This window comes from Rhinopithecus bieti, unplaced genomic scaffold (genome assembly GCF_001698545.2).
Source record: "Rhinopithecus bieti isolate Rb0 unplaced genomic scaffold, ASM169854v2 scaffold_13247, whole genome shotgun sequence".
In the NCBI taxonomy this organism is placed as follows: Eukaryota; Metazoa; Chordata; class Mammalia; order Primates; family Cercopithecidae; genus Rhinopithecus; species Rhinopithecus bieti.
The window spans coordinates 2,502,734-2,525,043 of record NW_016807505.1 but is presented as its reverse complement, the minus strand read 5'-3'; the positions used below and the strand labels follow the sequence as shown (position 1 = coordinate 2,525,043).

The 22,310-nt window shown below is 40.6% G+C and overlaps 1 protein-coding gene across 1 annotated transcript in view; it reads right to left on the bottom strand.

Annotated features, from left to right (window-relative positions):
- The window catches only part of GABRG3 (gamma-aminobutyric acid type A receptor subunit gamma3), a 559,764-nt gene that overhangs the window by 402,858 nt on the left and 134,596 nt on the right, over positions 1-22,310 (bottom strand). The gene's annotated exons all lie outside the window — the stretch shown is intronic.

Genomic DNA, 22,310 nt, shown 5'->3' with positions numbered 1-22,310 from the left:
AAACCCTGTCCACATTAAACAGCTCCCACCCCCCACCCTCAGCCCCTGGCAACCAACATTCTACTTTCTGTCTCTAAGAATTTGACCACTCTAAGTATTTCATCTAAGTAGATTTATACAGAATTTGTCTTTCTGACTGGCTTATTTTACTTAGCGTAATATCCTCAAGGTTCATGCATATTACAGCATGTGTAGGAATTTCCTTTTCCTGGCTGAATCATATTCCATCCTATTTATCATATTTATCTATTCATTCATCAGTGAGCACTTGGGTTGCATCCAAGTTTTAATTACTGTGAACAATGCTGCTAGGAACAGGGGTATACACAGATCTGTTCAGGACCCTGTTCTTAATTCTTTTGTGTATACACTTACAAATGGAATTGCTGAAACCACTTGATTTTTAGGATCAGCTTTTTCTTTTAATGTCCTGCCAAATGCAGTCAATACCAAGCAATGTATACTATTGAGAATCTATTTTTCAATCTCTCCGCTGGCCATGAGGTCTGTAGGCGCCTGACCTGACTTCCAAGTTACTGCCCCTGAGGCCAAGTGCTACCTCACTACACGCCAGGGTCACCGTGTCCTCCACCTACTCGGGGCTCCCTCACCATCACTATCACCTGAAGCCAATGCTGCATATTTCAGGGTTTGGGTCATTATGCCATCCACCCCTAGCACCTGTCTCAAATCCATCATGGCGGACTAAACTAACCTATGGCAAGAGGTGGCGCTGCAAGGTCAGTGGCCTCAGCCAACAGCATTATTGCCCAGTGGCTCAGTGCTGTTCCATCCCAACGTTGGATTTGCTCCACTTTGGGGAGATGACTCACCACGGCAGAGGGCAGGGGGCCTGGAAAGGCCTCGCCCCACCATTCAATGCTCAGGCCTGGAAGTGACATCCATCACTTCCATGGAAAACCCATGGCCTCCCCCAGCCAGGTGGCCACGGCACACCACAGTGCAGCCACAGCCACAGCCAGGAAGTGCCCTCCTGAAGACAGTCGGATGTCAGAGGCCTAGAAGCACTCGAGAACAGTACTGATGCTACTGTCGGTGGGAAAGATTGAGGACTGAACGCAAGTCAACTGTTCTGGCGGATTCACTAAGTCAGACAAGACCTAATTGAGAGTTCCTCCCCTGCCTATCTGCTGGGTAACTTAGTCTAGGTTAGTGAGCCTCTCTGTGCCCCAGTTTTCTCATCTGTAAATTAGGGTGATAATATGATTTAACTTTAGGATACTTGTGAGGCTCCAATAAGACAATGTACAGAAAGCGTTTAGTAAGGAAAGTGTAAAATAAAGAAGCCCTGTTCTCTCAACTTGCTACTCACTGGTTTTATGTCACGCCGCTGGTTGCTGTAAGCACGTGATTGTGTCTCTCCGATCTCCCAGTGGATTTGGGCTAAGGGAAGACACATTTAATTGCACTGTGATGTGCAATTGCTGCGTCTAACCATCATCTCTGCTGAGTTGCAGGCATAAGGCAGTTCTTCCTTTTTTACTGGAACATGCCCTTTGGAAGCTCCTAATAGGTCATATTATCTGCCCTCATTCTATTAAGAGGCATTTGGCTACACAGTTGAAGATGGTGTTCCATTTGGTGTTTGTAACGGTCCCAAGCAGACTTGAGCACAAGTGCCACAGCGCACACGGCCTAGCCTTGCGGCAGACAGTGGCCGGTTGCTATGTGGTGCGTGGCTGCTGTCTCTGTTTCCCTCTGAGAGATAGTCTCCCTTTCAGGGACGCAGCGCTCCCACAAAGAATACTAATATTTAATACCTAATGCTAATATCGAACAATTTTAAAAGCTAATGTCTAACAATGCTAATATATTATGTTTTTTCTTTTATCTTTGGTTGACACACAAAATTGTACACGTTTATGGAATACAGAGTGATACTTCAATACAGGTATATAATATGTAATGATCAAATCCTGGTAAGCAGCATATCCATCACCTCAAATACTTATCAGTTGTGTTGTGAACACTCAAAATTCTCTCTTTTAGCTTCTTGAAAATATGCAATAAATTACTGCTAACAATACTTGCCCCGCAGCACTCATTCCTATTTGGCTATAACTTTGTGCGCATTAACCAACCTCTCCCCACCCTCTCTTCCTCCCTTCCCTTCTCAGCCTCTGATAACCTCTATTCTCCTCTCTGCTTTTCTCTAGCTCCCACATGTAAGTGAGACCATGCGATATTTATCTTTCTGTGACACTATTTCTTTACCTATCTTTGAATTACCTTCCAGTGGCTACAAAAAACAGTGACAGATTTCATGTGAAATATTTCTTTGTTTACTAATAAAAAGTCTTTCGGCATATCATTACACTACATCTCTTTGGTTTGAGAAATATAATTAAATTAAGATGTTTTGGAAATGCGACTGGCCGCTGTCATTAAAAGCCAAAGTCTGATGAACATCTGGAGAGAAATAATCCCACACAGTAGCAAGCAGGCAGGAAGAATAGTACCAGAGTGCGCTGAGGTTTCAAGAAATCAGTAGCCACAAGCAGAGTGAGTGCAATTATAACACATCAGACAGGTAGTCTCAGCAGCACTGCTGAAAAAGAAAAAGGCTGGGCAAGCTTTCGAAGGCTATTTTTTCAAAGGAACCAGAACAGCTCCTCTAGGGTTTTAGAAGCAGAGACAACTTTTATGGGGCCCTGCCTGAGCCAACAAGCTGGTTGGGGAGGGGGTCTGAGCTGGCTCAAGCACCCACATCTGTTGCCCCCAGGGTCCCCTGCTTCCCTGGTAGAGCTGTTATCTAAAGCCAAGAGGTGCTGAGTCAGGCTCTGAAAGAGGGAGGCAATGCCAGGAAGCCGTGATGATTCATCAATGATAAGAGGACTTCAGCCAATGACCCACTGTCAAGACTCTCCCTCCATTTCCCCGGATCACACTGTAAATTAGGGCAAGGCCATCCGTCTCACCTGCATGGAAAAAGGGCTCTGCTCCAGATGTCCTCATAGACAGTGCCTGCTGTGTCCTCTCATGCTGGAAGGGGTGAGCGAGCTCCACAGGCCTCTTTTATAAGTGCACTAATCCCATTCATAATGGCTCCAACATCAGGACCTAATCACCTGCCAAAGGCCCCACTTCCTAGTAGTATCATCTTGGGGGTTAGGTTTCAACACACTAATTTTGCAGGGACACAGACATTCAGACCATAACAATGTCCAATAGCCAAAAAGATATCTGATACCTACAAGAATGAGAACTCATCTATTTCTTTTCACTAACATATTGGCACACCTGTTTTACCCATTAGCATATTCCAACTTTCAATTAAAGTTTCACTGACAAAGAGTGACTTCACAGATGCCCTATTAGGCAAAATCAGCATGTGAGGGTAATATGCTTCTCAGAAAAAGATGGAAAGGGAGAGGGAAAAAGGGGATCCCCTGAGCTCCACACCACCGCTGCCAGCCAGGCCCATCTTTGCTCTTCATCTTACTAGAGATGGGCCAGATTGGCTCTGGGGACCACCGTCACATTCCTGAAATAATTTCCCAGCTTGCTTTCCATGCTAAACACAGCCTCTTTTCCAAATACCGAAAGGAGCTACATGGGGAAGTGAGTGAAGCTCTCTGGGTGAATGGGGTCTCCGCTGCTTTACTAAGCTTCAAGAGCAATTGTCACCGGCTTATCTACTTTGTGGAGTACAAGGCAGTAGCTAAAGTTGTACCAAGCCATCTACTGACACCATTGGTGTAAAGCTTTCAACAGGAGGCCATGGAGCCAGCCCAGCCTTGTGTGCAGTGCAGTGACCTTCTCCAGGGCACAGGCTGTCTGCGCCTCCACTCTGTAGGAGAGGGGTTTCCCTGAAATCATGTTGTGTTGCTTTTCTCTCTCAATTGCTTTTATTTTTTACCAGGTGCAAAGCAGACTCATAGGCATAATTCCTCCACACATGGAATAATTTGTGGCAGACTGGTTAACAACAGTGCAGATGCTGGGTTTGAACCCACTCCTAACTGTGGGAACCTGAACAAGTTATATCACATTTCTTTGCTTCACTTTCTTTATCTGTCAAAGAAGATAATAATGGCTTCTGCCACAGACTTGCTCTGATAATCCTGTGGCACATCGCATATAAAACAGTACCGTGTTCAGCACATAAATGTTTGTATCTATATTATTTGGCCAACAGATCTTTAAAATATTTTTCATTTTTAATTTCTGTGGGTATACAGTAGGTGTATATATTTATGGAGCACATGAGATGTTTTGAGCACGCAATATATAATAATCACATCATGGAGAACGGGGTATCCATCCCGTCAAGCCTTTATCCTTTGTGCTACAAACAATCCAATTAACATTCTTTTAGTTATTTCAAAATTTACAATTATTTTGACTATAGTTACTTCTTGTGCTATCAAATATTAGGTCTTGTTCATTCTTTCTAACTATCTTTTGTATCCATTAACCAGCCCCACACCCGCCCCTCCATCCCCCATGACTCTTCCCAGCCTCTGGTTACCATCCTTCTGCTCTCTATCTCCATGAGTTCAACTGTTTTGATGTGTAGATCCCACAAATAAGTGAGAACATGTGGTGTTTGTCTTTCTGTGCATGGCTTATTTCATTTAACATAATGATCTCCAGTTCTATCCGTGTTGTTGCAAATAACAGAATCTCAGTCTTTTTTATTAGCCAAACAGATCTTACAGACTCATCCTTTTAAGGTTATGTCTAATACTGTGGTGGAAACACACTGCCGGGTTCATACACTGGCTCGACTATTTTCTATTGTTATGACCTTGGGCAAATTACAGCTCCTTTCTAAGTATGTCAAGAGCTTGGAACAGTAGGTGGCACAGCATTTAGAGGGGTGCACAGCATCACTGTGGTGGTGACGGGCTGAACAGCCCCAGGCACAGCCTCTACACAGTCACTACGAGTCACATTAGCTGCACAACCCAGAGACACTATGTGGCTGTGCATATAGCTACTGACTGAATAACTTAGGTGCCATCTGCTCAAAGGGAAATTAGACATGATGGAACCAGGGAGGTATCACCGAAGGAAAGCTGAGGCCCTCTTGAAGGCTCTCATCTCCGAAGCTGTTAGGTACGAATGGGAGCACTCTCCAAGGGCAAAGGCGTCTGGAGCTTGTGAACATCTGCCTTAGAGCAATCATGAACATCTCAGTTCAGCTTCAAAGACTGACCCCAAACACAAGCTCCATTCCACTGGTGAGAAAATTAACCAGCTTCCAGAATCACCAGACATTCGATTCCTTACCTGGTTCCCGTCACGGGGCTGACGTGTGCAGTGCACCAGAGATGTAAGCTACTCTCTAAGAATGCCACCCTCTCATTGTCTAAAAGAATTTTGCTAGCTAGAGATAATAAATGAAGCGAAAATGTAATCTAAATATTGAATGGCACTCTTTCCCCAAGGCAGCAGACTCGCTGAACGCCAGGCTGCGGATGACCTCAGATTACTTACTTTGTTATTTTAAGGTCAACTAAGTTTGGCATACATTGAGCAAAAATTGAGTTTTAAAATGAGCAAAGTCTCCCAAGAGTACTGAGATATTAACAACCGGGGAGATGAGCTGACATTTTTATGACAATGAAGCTATAATCTCAGGCTGCCTTTGACCCAGGTGAATATCTATATTATGTGAGACACAGTCAGATAACTTGGAGATTTTAATACGTTTCCTATAAGTCAACCTTCTGATAACAAGAAGATGGCCTTCAAGAATTGGCCTCAGCCAGAGGAGTATTGGTTGGCAATGATGACCAGCAGTCTGCTTACCGGGAGCCCAGTCCGGGAGGGCCCGCAGACAAGCAGAAGGCCCACACGGAACTAGACCTTGATAATTACCTGTTACTTTTTATCGCTCCATAATTACTAATTACTTTATCGGGGCCAAAGATAAAATATCATGACCTTCCCTACAATCACTGGCAAAAGCAATGGCCAGAATTCTACAAACAAGGACAACAGTCAACAAGAGCACGCATCCCCAAGGAAAGAAGTAACATCACACATAGACCAGGAGCTATAAAAACACAAACGTGACCAGAGGCCAGCCAGATAACACAAATCACTGAAGCACCTAGAAGTGTGAAAAGCACCTATGCATGCAAGACAATAATCAGCAGCAACACACAATAAGCAAGAAAGGATTGTGATGAGATGAGTAGTAATGAACCTGCTCAGAGCAAGCAGCTATTTCTCAGCCCATACCAACACTGGTCATGTACAAGCAGATCTGGCGTCAGGCTTCTTAAGATCTGGGGACACATGGAGTTTTAATACGAAATTTCCTGACATTTCCCGTTAGCAGTGAATTCAGTTGTTTAAACATTATGTGTCACCGACAGACTCAAAGGAACCTTCCATGATCCCCACCTCCTGGTGTTCACACGTTCATTTAATCCCCACCCCTTGAGTATGAGCAGGACCTGTGGCTTGCTTCCAACCAATAAAGTACAGCAAGGTGACAGACGTCACTCCCATGATCCCGTTACATTACACAGGTCTCTGCCTCGCTAGCAGATGTGCTCGAGGGGCTCTCCTTGCTGCCTTAATGAAGTGAGCAGCTGTGCTAGGAATGCCCATGTGCCAAGGAAATGGAGATGGCTTCTTGGAACTGTGGCACCTCTGGGAGCTGAGGGCAGTGGCCAGGAGCTGTGATAAGTCTCCAGGTGACTTTCCAGATGAACTCAAGGACCTCAGTCCTGAAATCACAAGAATATGAATTCTATGAATGACCTGAGTCAAACACATTCGTCCGCATTTGAAACTCTAGATGACAACACAGCCCAAGGACACCATAACTTCAGCCTCATTAGACCTTAACCAAAGAACTAATTGAAGACATGTCAAGACTCTTGACCTGGAGAAATCATGCGGCAGTAAGTGTATGTGGCTTTACACCACTGTGCTCCCCTGTTACACAGCAGTAGATAACTATCATCACGCAAACCAAACTAACCACCTCTACAGGATATATTTCACCATAAACATGTAGGACTGAAAAAGTTGTATCTTTTCCTTAACCATTGCAAGGTGCATGCCTGAAACTCTTATAACAAAAGGCACATTATCAAGAAAAACATACAAATGTATTTAGTATAAGATTTATGTTACACTGGAGCCTTCATAAATGAAGACCCAAACAAATAGGGAAAATGGTGTGTGTTTATGCTTGGGTCTGATGAAGAGTGGACAGTTGCGTAGAGGTATGATTGGATGAAAGGAGGTGTGATCTGATGATGACGAAACAGGGAGAACTTAGCAAGGTCTATTTGTTCAGATTTTTCTTGGTGTCTATGTTTCATACCTTTCCTCAGGGTACAGGGAGAATACCGCTGGGATGAGGGTCTTATGAGAGTGGAAGATTAGAAAATTATTTTATGGCCTGCTTCATGGAAGAATAGTAGGAGAATGTCTGTAAGTGACCTTCCTGCTTCTGCTGTTCCCTCAAAGGCCAGGGTGCCATATTTTGGGGCAGTGTGTACTGATCACCTCAGTCAACAAGGCTGCAACTAGGTTGCAACATTTGGTGTATTCCATAAAACCTGACATCAATATTTACCAAAATTATAAAACTCTCTGGGCCGAGACTCCAAAGCACCTAAAGAAAACAGAAGAACTCGGAAAGTCCTAATAATACGTGCAGGGTAAATACGGTAAATAGTACATGAAGGGTATGGTTTTTAAATTTCATATCCTCATTAGTGAATCAGCAGAATGACTGAGACATAACCCTGGATTTTCCTATGACATTTGGTAAAATTTTCTGTTATCATTTATATTCAGACTGCACCAGTGTGGGCTACACGAGAAGACAAACAGCTTCAGAGTGGAACTCTTCAGGCACTAGGTGATTCACAAACTGAACCAAGTCAAATGCAAAGTAGCTGCAAAATGTATGTTAAGTACATGCACAAATGACATTAATGGACAGTGCTACCATGGCACATCTCAGGCATCTGCCCTGGTGCTGTTCTTTTTGCAATATCAGAATTAGTAACTTAAAACAGAGGACCTGGATACCAAATTCATGAGTGCCATGTTGTCTGGAGGGAAACCAAGTTGGGTGAAATGCCATGTTGGTCAATGCCATCATCCTTATCTCGTGTACCGTATAACACGTACACATAAGCCATGCTGCCAGCAGTCCCTTCCCTCTCTGTTCCAGGCCTTGGAGAACCATGGTCAATTTTACGAAGCACCACACACAAATTAGAGTCATCTGGAGAATTTGACCAAGCATGGCGGCACATTTGGCACTCAATAAATTATTACTCAAGAATTACATTATGGACTGACTTAATGGATAGATGATAAAGTGTTGAAGAAGGGTCTGGAAACATGATGCCTTGAAACTGGTAAGAGAAGAGGTCGTGAGAGGGACAACGTGCCATTGTATCATTCTGGTTCCATACATCAGTTAAATACAGGAGCCACACTGCTTGGGTTCAAATCTAGGTCCTACACCTGCATGTTATGTTACTTACCCCCTTTACACTTAAGTTTCCTTATTTGTAAAATAAAGATCAGAGTATCAGCCCCTTTCTCTAGAGGGCATTCTTGAAGAGACAATGTATAAGCACGTTCACTGGGCTTAGAAAGATGTACAGGACACAGCAGCACTTATCAGCGTTATTGGTTATTATTGTTGTCATTATTTGTTAAATTATTTTTCATTAGTTAAAGAGCTAATAAGAAGTAGGCTTAGTCTGAATCATTCCTGAGGTCAGAAATAGTATTAGTGGATGAAGAAAAACTTTCTAATAATCTGAGCAGCCCTGAAATGGGAATGGGTTGTTTTGAAGAACACTTCACTCCTGGAAATCTGCCAATCATTTTCTACGATGTTCTTGAGGGAGTTCACATGAAAACATATTTTATTTGTCTCAATCACTCAACAATGCAAGTGCTCCTCATGGGAGTCCCTTTTACCCAACCTGACCCCAAAATGGTACAGGAGGACCACTGTGTGGGTCTTGGGAGAAGGCTGGGATAATATGACTCGTTTAGGCTACACAGAGAAGACTCACTTCTTTGTGGTCTACTAATATCTGCACCTAAGAAACTGTGAGTATTGTGCTGCTTCAGGGGAGAAGACTTCAAACTGAAATTCAGTGCTCAGATTCACAGAGTAGGGGGCGGGAAAGACATTTACATATGTAAGACAAGAACAAAGTTTCAAAGAAAATATTTCAATGAAATGAGATTTCTTTTTAAAAAGGAAGTTCAAGGTAAGAAACAAAGGCTTTGGGCTCTAAAGCCAAACTGTCTGGGTTGAAATTGTTTCCTTCCCTTATTAGCTTTGTGACCTTGAGCTATTGTTTAACATCCTTCTGCCTGAATTTGCTTAACCAAAATTCAGGACAGTAATAGAACCTATCTCAGATGGCTGTTGTGAGGATTAAATGGTGTCTTTTTGTGTGTGCTGATAGAACACGATACCTGAGACTGGGTCATTTATGAATAACATAAATGTATTTCTCATGGTTCTGCAGGCGGGGAAGTCCAAGATCAAGGTGCCGATGGATTCAATGTCTGGTGAGGGCAGCTCTGTACTTCCAAGATGGCGTCTCCTGATGCACCCTCACAGGGAGGAAGGCATGAATGCTGTGTCTGTCTTCACATGAGGTGGAAGGGCAAAAAGGCCAAATGCTGGGTGAAGCCTCTTTTCTAAGAACCTTAATCCCATTCACAAGAAAGGAGCCCTCATGACCCAAGCACCTCCTTAAGGGCCCCCTCTTAATACTATTGCATTGGAGATTAAGTTTCAACATGAATTTTAGAGAAACACAAACACTGAAACCATAGTAAATGGTGGCTATGTTTCTTCTTTCCCTCCTCACTTTTCTTCTCCTTCTTTTTCTTAGTAGAAAAGTAGTAGTCATAGTAGAAGTGGTAGTACTAGCATTATTTTGCTAGAAGCTTCCCTTATTCCTAGCATTTTGCCTTGGATGACATAGGTAGATAGTGGATGTTTCTAGCGTTTTTGCCATTAAGGAAAGCAAGATAAACTGATATAGAACAAATACCAGGCATATATGAGAAAAAAAATACTAAAAGTCAAACTGTAAAGGCTATTATTGTATCTGTTATGGAAAAAAAATGAAGAAGGAACAATGACAACTCTCTCTTTAATCAAACTTTAGTCAGGCTCCTCTCAGTCCAGCTAGGCTCCATCTTTGGGCATGTCCTCCAGGGGCCCAAGTGTAACATGAATCCTGCTGAGCCAGTTTAGCCAGAACTCCCCACCCTTGATATCTGACGACATTCTCTATCCTCCATCCCCTGGCTGATGTCTGACCACCCTGGCCTGCCTTCAGCAGGTTAGTTGAGGTTGATTTAGCCAGAATCTCTTGAACCCTGATGTTTCCCCTTAGTAATTTTCCCTCCACTGGATCCCACCCTCAGTTCCTTGGATATAAATTCTCACTTTTCCTTGTTATATCTGGAGTTGAGCCCAAGTTCTGTACCAAGGGTTTCATTCTCCTACTGCAACAGTGTCTGAGTAAAATCTGATTTTACCCCTTCATTGTCTAGCTCTGATTTTCGTTTGACAGGAGTCATGATTAAATCCTGTTTACAAGATTTGTATGTAACTACCTTGATTTGAAAACTGAGAATTTTGAAGGTTTTACTCTGTTCATAAACGTATGGAAGAATTTTGGGAAATTCCAGTGAAAAATAAATGTTGATTTTGAATATATATTGAGATAATATGAAGTTCAAAGGTATGTTGTGACGACTGGTTCCAGCAGGCCTGTAATTAGCCTGAGCTGTTGGACTGAAATAAGAAATATACCTGCACAGTCACAGCACCTAGTGCAGGTCTGAAACATAATCACTGGCAATACTGATGGCAAACATAGATCCAAGGAGTTTTGGGGGATTCATGCCAACTTTTCAGCATTGTTTATTGATAATCCATGAAGATGAGAAATGCAGAAGTATCTGCTCTTTGGCTTGGACGTGTGGCAGGAAAATGCCCATGTGATCAGGAGAGTATTAAAACATCCTGACCACATTCTGTCCTGAGCTCCCTGGGCTCAGCATGTTCTGTGCACTGGTCAGTGGTTCCTGATCTGGGAGCAGTGGCGTTTCCATAAGGCCAAATGGAGAGCACAGCTGGACCCAGAGGGAGCCTTTAACTGCCGTGGATATTGTTTCTTTAACACTGCTGCTGAGTTGAACCTTCTTCCTGCAATATACCATGGCTTTGTAAGCATGGTCGTTTGGGGTCCTCTGAGGCTTCTTAGCAATAGAATCCTGCCTAACTGCCACCATTAGTGAAAAAGGATAGCCTACTTACAAAAAAAAAAAAAATACAGAAGTAGCTCACTTCCCTTTAATTCATTTTTATTTACAACTATTTCTTGGCTGTGATAATATGAAAGTAAACTAAAGATAAATTTTAACAGCAAGAAAGTTATCAACATTTATCTAAAAATTAATATTTCCAGAATTCAAGGAGCAATAGCATCTATTGAGAGACCTAGCTCAGGTAATAATGGTAATAAATATCTTTGCAATGAAACCTGCAAATGCTAATTACATCTGCGAGTTCCATGTGATGGTATATTTCCATCAGCAAATAGAATAATCCTTCTGTGCTAGAATGGAAGGGGTTTAATGAAAAAAAAAAAACAAACAAACAGAATGATAACTCCTTTGGGTAAGCATTCTCTTATGCCTTCAATAAGTCTGCACCTTTCATTATCTAGTCAGTTAACTTTGTCTTCTTTCAATTTTAAATCACTGTCTTCATTCATGAGCTAAAACTATGCAGAAAACACAGCAGGATGTTTAATTAATGCTCACTCAGTTACTTTCATGACTGTTTTTCAAGTCAACATTTTACAAATATTCTCCTCTTTTTGCAGAGAATACAGAGAATTCTGAAGAGCACTTCAGAATTCAAACAATCACTACTTCTTGGTTACACCGTGACTGTTACGCATGTGTTACGGATTAAAGCAAATTAAGAATCAAGTCGGTGAACTGGAATTTCCAACCATGGGAGAGAGAATGCACACCTATAAGATTGATGGAGTTAGGTAAGATCAGGGAGCCCTGAATTCGAATTCAAGTATCATGGTGAGTTCACGATGTATTATAGCTTAAAAATATATATTTTCTACAACATTCCACCAAAAAATCCTAGAAATAACGTCTACGGGGATGGCAATCAGTACCCCTAGAGGATCCAGAAAGCAGTCTCTAAATACTATTTGGTAGAAAAGGAAACCAGGGAGCTTTGAATAGTGGTCATTCTACGTTTGAGTCAAGGAGTGTACAAGATAAGCCTAGAGCATCTTTTACAACAGAATGCAAATAATCTATTAAAAACTATTGAAAGTATATCCAAAGGTCTTGGAAATAAATATTAATTTCTGCCCACTAGAAAACGATAAGAAAGAATAAAGTTTAGTAGGAATAAATGCAATGGATTGAAATCTATCAAATGTTTATCCCTTGCCTTTAGAAAGGTATTTTTTTTAATATGTTGGTCACTTTTGCAAAATAATGAGCTGGTTCCCTAGCATCACTCAAACTGGTAAGTAAAGGGGAACGACTCAAGCATTTGTCGACCTTTTCCTCTACAAATTACACCTGAGGGCATCCAGGCAATCAAGCGGTCTTAGGTTTATCCCTATAGAAGTATCACACCCCCACCTGAGATTAGCATACTTCAGTCATGTAGGAAGCTATGTTCTAGGTCAGATTTTAAATTTTTATTTATTTATTTATTTTGAGTCAGAGTCTCGCTGTGTCGCCCAGGCTGGAGTGCAGTGGCGCGATCTCTGCTCACTGCAAGCTCCACCTCCTGGGTTCAAGCCATTCTCCTGCTCAGTCTCCCGAGTAGCTGGGACTACAGGCGCCCACCACAATGCCAGGCTAATTTTTTGTATTTTTTTAGTAGAGATGGAGTTTCACCATGTTAGCCGGGATGGTCTCGATCTCCTGACCTTGTGCCACCCGCCTCAGCCCCCCAAAGCGCTGGGATTACAGGCGTGAGCCACCACACCCAGCCTAAATTTTTAATAAAACTTATTTTGCTTAAAAGTGAGTACCTGAAGAGACCCATTGCTCAAAGCAGGAAGCTAGGGTCCTTGGGTGGAAGGTTTAAAGAACTGACCAGTGAAGAAGTTAGGGGCACTCTGCTGAAATGTGTAATGACTGTGCTGAGGCCTTTAAGTTCCACACTGTATATCCTCCACAGGCATGAAAGCCCTGATGGACAATGACCAGAGCATCACCCCCAGCCCTCCACCCCGGTCAATACACCACTGCAGTTTCTGCATTCACCATCCAGTAACTCTTTCTTTGGTATTCTATGTCATGACATGATTTGGATCCACTTGTCACATACATGGCTATCAAGTAAGTCTATGACCAGACCAGAAAGGGGGTCACTAGAGAACTGAAAAGAAAAAATTAACACAAAAACAGAAACCAAAACAACAGGAAGAAAGGGGAACTTGGAGGAAACAGAAACAATGTACAGAGAAATAATACACAATAAAGCATTATTAATGATCTCAAAGAGATAATCATTATTACAGTAAAGAGACAAAAAAGTTCAGGAAAAAAAAACTGTTGGAAAAAAATAAAATAGTCCAAATAGAATGAAAGGAAGATGAAGTTGAAGAAATACAGGCCCAATGATTAGGAAAATAGAGCTGGAAAGTAGTGGAGAAAATACATGCAAAATAAATGATTCCCTCCAGAAGTCATCTGAATTGCAGGAATTCTAGAAAGGAAGATCAGAGGAAAAAAAAAAAACAAAAAAAAAGAAAGGAAGATCAGAGGAAATGTGTTACAGAAAATTATCAAAGAAACATTTCTAGACTTTATTCTTAGAACTGAAGGACAAAGTTTCCATGTTGTAAAGGATTGCTAGCTGTAAATATAATACAATGGGGAAAAAAGTCTGTAAACAAACCACAGTGCTGTAAACTAGCAAGTTAATCACTCATAACGGGTTAGCTGACTGACTGATAGGGTGTCCACACAATGGACATAAAGGCATCACAAAACTGTGTTTTAAAAAGTAATCAATGTGGCTGGGCACGGTGGCTCACACCTGTAATCCTAGCAGTTTGGAAGGCCAAGGAGGGAAGATCACTTAAGCTCAGGAGTTCAAGACCAGCCTTGGCCAACATGGTGAGATCCCATCTCTACTGAAAATACAAAAATTAGCGGGTGTGATGAGGGGGGAGCCTGTAGTCCCAGCTACTCGGGAAGCTGAGGCAGGAGACTTGCTTGAACCTGGGAGGCGGAGGTTGAAGTGAGCCGAGATCGTGCCACTGTACTCCAGCCTGGCTACGGAGTGAAACCCCATATCAAAAACAAACAAACAAACAAATTCAATGAAATAAGTAAATGCTGAAGATACAGGGTTAAGGGGAAAATAAAAAAGAAATTAAAGAGGGCATCCAGAATCTGCTCATACATATATTGAGAGCTAGGATGTGGTTACCCCTGCTTTACAACAAGAAAAAGCTGGACAAATTGAAAATCAATGACCTTTCTAAATCCATCAGGGAACTGAAGTAACAGGAAGATACTGTCACCCTAAAATCTGGAGAGATGGGTTCATCCTGAGAGACACTGCAAAGATCTGCTTGCTTGGAGCAGAATCCACAGGGGCCATGAAATGATGGGAATTGAAATGATGACTTGCTGGAGGCTGACTGTGGACTAGCTTGAGAGTCAGAAAACACTGTGTGTCCCTGCCTTAAGGGAGATCCTATACTTTACAACTTTTCTTCAAGTGTTCCACCAGATTCTCACGGTAAGGATCCAAAATAGATCCCCTCTTGGTCCTGGCCAAGGAACGAGGAAAGTAACTGTTGTGAAACACTCACAGAACCTTCTCCATGAAAAGGCCTACTCTCCTGGGGAAATCACTTTGCAGGAGCTGAACTGTGAAAATCCATCCCACCCACCGGGGGAATGGAGGTTGCGGGTAAAACTATCACTGGAGCAGAGACAGAAACACTTCGGAAGATCACAGCCCTGAGATGCAGACTTGCGACAAGACAGATTGAAGTAGAAAAGTACAGAATGCTCCCTCCACCCCATATACAGCCCCTGGACCAAGGCAGCTCCACTACAGCAGCGGGTTCCAGCTGAAAGCTACAAGGCGTAGACGCTCTCTAAAGAACAGCATCTAGGAGAGACCCACAGCCAAAGGGGAAGACAAAAACGAGGACGCTAGAGGGCTGTGAAGCCTCTGCTACTTACAGATACAACCCACAGGAAACAAAGCCCACTGCCAGCAGTCTAGCGAGAAACCTCACCCTACAGGCCTACTGACCTTGGATCCTATTACCCAACACATCACGTCTGGATTTCAGTAAAAAAGCACAAGGCACATCAATAGGCAAGAAAAGCACAGTCTGAAAGGACAAACCGTCATCAGAACCAGAATCAGACATGACAGAAATGTTGGGAATAGTAGGGAATTTGAAGTGACTATGATTATGCTAAGGACTCTCAGGGAAAAAGCAGAGGACATATAAGAGCAAAAGAAGCAAAATGAAAATTCTAAAAATGAATCAAAAGCACATACTAAAAAAGCACATGCATGAGCAAAATGAAGAATGCTTTTGAAAAGTTCATGAGTAGACTCAAAACAAGAGGAAAGAATCAGTGAACATTAACATAAATAAACAGAAACTTCACAAAATGAAACAGAGGAAAAAGAAAAAAATTAAAACTGGAACAGAACACCCAAGAACTATCAGGCAATATCATACATATATTAATATAACATATGCATCATTTGAACACCAGTAGGAGAATAAAGAGAGAATGAAGCAGAAGGAATATTTGAAGTAATAATGGTAAGAACTTTCCAAAAGTAGTGACAGACACCAAATCAAGGATCCAGAAAGCTCATCAAACACCAAGCAGGAAAAATGCCAAAAATATCCCACTTGAACATATCATACTCAAACTGCAAAAAACAAAGGCAAATGGAGTATCTTGATAGAAGCCATGGATGGGTTGGGGTGGGGAACACCACATCCATAGAAGTGTGAGCTTAGGAATTACAGTGGATGTCTCATCAGAAATTATGCAACCAAGAAGAGAGTGAAGGAAAATATCTAAATTGTTCAAAGAAAAAAAACTCACCAACTTAAAATTCTACATCCAGTGAAACTGTGCTTCCAAAACGAAGGGGTCAGTTCTCCAAGGAGACAGAATTATCTCAGATGTGTAGAAACCTAAATACCGGGGTATCAAAATAAATGCAGGAAAAACTGATAGCAATGAAAGGAGAAATAGATAAATCCACTATTCTAGGTAGATTTTACTGCATCACTAACCTGACAGACAAAGCAGGCAGAAAACCAGTAAGGATATAAATGACCTGGATAGCACTACCCACCAATGTGATCTGACTGACAGTTATTGAATACTCCATCCGACCACAGAACAAGCCCTCTTCCCAAGTCTCCCGCAACATTCAGCAGCAGAGACCATGCACTGGACCATAATGTACATCTTAATAGACCATGCACTGAGCCATAATGTATATCTTAACACACTTACAAGAACAGAAATCATACAAAGTGTATTCTCAGTCTATGATGGAATTCAAATAAAAATAAATGACTAATAGGTAGCTGGCAAATTAATATTTCAAAATTAAACAACATACTCTGCAATAACCCATAAATCACAGAATAAGTCTCAGGAGAAATTTAAAAGTAATTCAAACTAATTAAAAACAAAATAAAGATCAAAATTTGTCAGACAAAATTAAAGCAATGTGAGAGGAAAACTGGTAGCATTAAATGAATATATTAGAAAAGAATCAAAATTCCTAAGCTCTTACTTTAGAGAACTAGAGAATGAAAAAGAAAATTAGGCCTCAAACAAGCAGATGAAAGGAGATGATAAAAATTAGAGTGAAAAACAATGAAACTGAAAAGAAAATAGAGAAAATCAGCATAACCAAAAGCTAGTTATTTGAAAAGATCAATAAAATTGATGAACTTCTTGCCAGTTTAATGAAGAAAAAAAATGAAGAAGACATAAATTATCAACATCAGAAATGAAAGAGGGGTGATAACTAATCACTCACAAACATTAAAAGAGTAAGGGAATACTATATAAAATTCTATGCAAATCTGGTAAGTTGTTGATAAAACTACATTAACAAATTTAATAATTAGTTGAAATGAACCAATTCTTTTAAAGACATAAACTACTAAAACTCACTCAATAGGAAATAGTCAACCTGAACAGCATTATACTTATTGAAGACATTGCATTAGTGATTAAATGCCATCCACAGATAAAAAACAACAAAGCCCAGATTATTTCACTGGCAAATTCTACCAAACATCTATTAGGAAGAAATAATACCAATACTCTATAAACTGTTCCAGAAAAATGAATGAGACAGAACTTTCCCAGTTAATTTTGTGAGGCCAGCATTACCCTAATACCAAAAAAGTAAAATAAAACATTACAAAAAAACTAGAGATCCATGTTTTTCATAAAGATACATGCCGAAATCATTACAAATACTAAATCCAGGAATACATAAATGTCACCACAAGCAATGAGGGTTCATTCCCCAAATGGATAGCTGGTTCAATATTCATAAATCTATCTGTAAATCACCATATGAATAAGTCAAATCAGAACAACCATATGATTCTACCCACTGATGCCGACAAGCCCCTTGACAACACTGAACATTCATTCACGAAGATCACCTCAAGAAACCAGAAATACAGGGAAACTTCTCACTACAATAAAAGTAATATGTCAAAATCCTACACCTAACATCATATTTAATGGTAAGAGACTGAAAGCTTTTCCCCTAAGACTAGGAATATTTAATGGTAAGAGATTGAAAGCTTTTCCCTTAAGACTAAGAATATGGCGAGGATGATTTTTTTCTCTACCTCTCTCCAATATCTTACTGGAAAGCCTAGCTAGTGCTAGTTCTTGTTTCTAAAAGGAATGTGTAAAATTGAAGAGATTGTGTGGAATTGTTTTGTGACACTATCTAGGCCAGGATACTTCCTTGGCAGACTACTACAATTATAAATTAAATTCCTTTAATGACTATAGAGCTAGATTGTTTATTGAACCCTGACAGACTTTTGGTAGTTGGCAGTTTTTGAGGCACTAGCCCATTTCTTCAAACTACTGAATTCATGAGCATAAAATTATTCAGAGTGTTCCCCTTTTATTTTTTCAGTAGCTGCAGACCTATAGTGATATCCCTCATTTCATTCCAATAATGGTGATTTGCATCATCTCTCCTTTTATTTTTGTCAGTCCTGCTAAACCTTATCAATTGTATTGACTTTTGAAGATCCAGCTTTTGTTTCATTTATTTTCTCCATGGTTCTATTTTCACTTGCATTAGTTTCTGCTCATACCTTTAGTACTGTCTTCCTTCGGCCTTTTTCATCTTGCTTTTTCTATTTTCCAGAAGTTAAGAACTTAGATACCTTTGAAATCTTTCCTCATTTCTTCCCTTCATTCCTTCTTTTTTCCCTTTCTTTCCTGCAGGACTGCTCAGAATATTTTTTAAATAATTTTATTGTATATACTTAATATATACAATGTGATGTTATGGGATACATAGAGATAATAAAATGGTTATTATAGTAAAGCAAATTAACACATCTATCATCTTACATAATTACCCTTTGTTTTGTTTTGTTTTTGTAGCAAGAGCAGCTAAAATCTACTCATTTCCCAGGAATGCCAAATACAGTACGATTTTATTATCTCATGTTATGCGCTAGATGTCTAGAAACTTGTTCATCCTACATATTTCTACTTTGTATCCTCTGACATACATATCCCTATTTCCTTCTCAGGACCCACCACTGGTAACCATTGCTTTATTTTCTATTTCTGTATAGTTAACTGATTTTATACATTGCACATATCAGTGAGATCATGCAAACTTGTGAATCTCCGGGTTCAACGCTGTGGCAAATGGCAGGATCTCTTCTTTGTTAAAGTCTGAGTAATAGTCCATATGCAGCACAGTTTATTTATCCATTTGTCCATCCACAGACACTTAGATTGTTTCCATATCTTGTCTGTTGTGAATACGCTATAGCGAACATGGGAAAGCAGATGTATATTATAAGGTGGTGATTTCATTTTGTCCCACAAGAGAGGTCATATAGTAGTTCTATTTTTAATTTTGTTAAAAATCAGCATACCACTTTCCATAATGACTGCACCAATCTACATTTCACCAACAGTGTACAAGGTTCCCTTTTCTCCATACCCCCACCAATATTTGTTGTCTTTTGGCTTTTTGATAACCACCATCCTAAAACATTCTGTTAATGATTTCTAGTCTGATTACATGATGGCTGCAGAACAAATTCTTTATGATTTCAGTTACCCTAAATTTTCCGAAATTTGTTTTGTGACCCAAGATACAGTATATCTCAATGAACATTTTACAAACACTTGAAAAATGTGTATTCTGCTGTGGCTAGGTGGAGTATTACATACATGTAGCCTAGATCTTGTTGGCTGAGTGGCTGATCGGCTGATCAAATCTGCTTGACAGCCGGGCGCGGTGGCTCACGCCTGTAATCCCAGCACTTTGGGAGGCTGAGGCGGGCGGATCACGAGGTCAGGAGATCGAGACCATCCTGGCTAACACGGTGAAACCCCATCTCTACTAAAAATACAAAAAATTAGCCGGGTGTGGTGGTACGCACCTGTGGTCCCAGCTACTCGGGAGGCTGAGGCAGGAGAATGGCGTGAACCCGGGAGGTGGAGCTTGCAGTGAGCCGAGATTGCGCCACTGCACTCCAGCCCGGGCGACAAAGCGAGACTCCATCTCAAAAAAAAAAAAAAAAAAAACTGCTTGACAATTCTACAGAATATATATACACTACTATATATACTACAGAATATAGTATACACTACTATACCTTTTCCAAGTATAATTATATATTTCTAAATTTCTTCTTTCAGTTTCATCAGTTTTTGCTTCACATATTTTGAGGCTCTGTTGCTTGATGTATACACATTTAGGATCATTGTGTCTTCCTGGTGAATCGATCCTTTTATCATTATGTAATGTTCTTCTTCATCTGTAATAGTTTCTTTACTCTGAATTTCACATCATTGAATATTACCATAGCCTCTCCTACTTTTAAAATTTTAATTAATATTTACATGGCATATCTTTTTCCATTCTTTTACTTTCAACCTACCTATGTTATTTAAATTTTAGTGGGCTTCTTGTAAACAGCATATAGTTGTCATTTGAAATTTTTTAAATGTTTTAATCCACTCTGCCAATCTCTACTTTTTGATTGGTGCCTTTTGATTATTTACACTTAAAGTGATTATGGACATGTTAGGGCTTATGTCTGCATTTAATATCAAATTATTCTATCTGTTTCCTCTGGTTCTCCCAATTCTTTTAAAGGGTTTGAAAAATGTATAGTTCCATGTAGACAACAGTGGAGGGAAATTCTCTGATTTGTTACCACGGCTTTCTCTGTCTTGTGTGATCCCAGGCAGTTGTATTTCAGTGCATTGCAGTCTGTCTTTGATTCAACTAAGGAAATGAACAGCACCTGGGGCTTTTGTTCCTACCTAGGCAGATCAGCTCATTTAAAGTATCACGAGGTAAAAGAAAAAGTTATGGGCAAGACACCCACTGAAGCCAGGCGACCTAAACCATGCCTCGTTGGTGTCTGTGGAACAAATGCATAGCATGTCACTAGACATACCACATAACAGTGTTTCCTTGGGAGTGAGTGAATGAGAGAATAGTTTCAATAAAATCCATACACAAAACTACAACAAACCAACCACTAAACAAACACAAATTCTTAAAGTCCACATCCTACTAAGACTGGATAGGTACCATCTACATTCATACCCAAAATCACAGCGCCACTTTGGCCATGACTGACCCATGCCACACCTCTGGAAGGCAACAGCACTTGGTCGGTTTAAATTCATCTGTCCTGGCTGGTACCACTGATTCAGCCAATTGCCATGAGCAGAAATGAGAAAATGTGAAATAGACATAAAATTAGTGAAATTGTTTTGAGGCGGAATAGCTAAACATCCTAAAAAAAGAAGCTAATATTTTTTAAGTGACTTCACATGTCACTAAGAGTAAATTTTCTCTTGTTCAAACACTAAAAGGCAAGGGACATTTCATTTTCTATGACCTCGATAAACAAGTAAGGTACAATGAAACTACCTCAACGTGGTAATTTCCAAATATCGAGCAGCACAGTTCCATAGGGTTCTGGTTGGGTCAGCCTTTTGTTCATTAATACAAGTGCTTATTTATCTTCCCACTAACTATTAAAGAAAATCCTCACCATAGGAAACAGATACGTCAAAAGAGCATTTAAAAGGCAGTCATTTGAAAGGTGTATAATTCTATAGTTGAAGGCATTTATAAGAGCAGCTAGAAAACTGTGGGTGGGTATACCCCAAGCTATTGATATCAGTCACCTTGGGTGGGTGAGAGAGAACAAGGAATGGAAAGGTAAACTCACTGTCTTTAATAGACCACTGTACGTACGCTTGTTAAAATGGATGTGTAAAATGTCTGTAATCTTAAAAGTGAAAAAAAAACACTTAAAGGGAAAGGGGAGGGATTAATTTTGCTTTTCTCTTCTCCATGCTCCCTAACCAAGCTTTGGCATTTATAAAGGTGGTTCTGTTGCTTCTGACTCCCTGCAGCTGCGGGGGCAACCCTGTACAGTCTGGTGCCAGCAGGCTGGCCACCCTAGCTGAACCTGCTGTGGACCCTGAGTGGACTTGCTGCGGGGATGCCCAGAGGTCCATGGTTCAGACACTCCTACTTTAACTGTGCCTGGGGAGTGGCATTTACTTGAGCATCCAACTGCAAAGGGTTTACTTTTTCAACATTACTAACACCTGAACAAAATAGGGAGCCATTCCTGAGGAGTGGGTTGTAAGTACAGGGAAAATATGTATACATCAAAGAAGAGGTAAGGCTTCTGGGCAGGCCCAGAACCTTCCAAGAGCACCTGTGGAGCATGGTGGAGTGTGTTGCTCCAGCATCAATTTCATACAGATCACTATACCTGTTAAATCTGAGAACTAAGAAAGCTTATGACTAAGACTAGTTTCATAATTCACAAACCTGAACGCTGAAGGCATAACCCCCGTGTTAAACTTTTTACAGGGTAACAATCCGAAACAATTAAATGAAGTACTCGTTAGAAACAGAGCTACATCATTTTTATCAGTGGCGGTTTTATGTGTTCTTCCTGGAGTTTTCAATATTTAAGACATGGTTA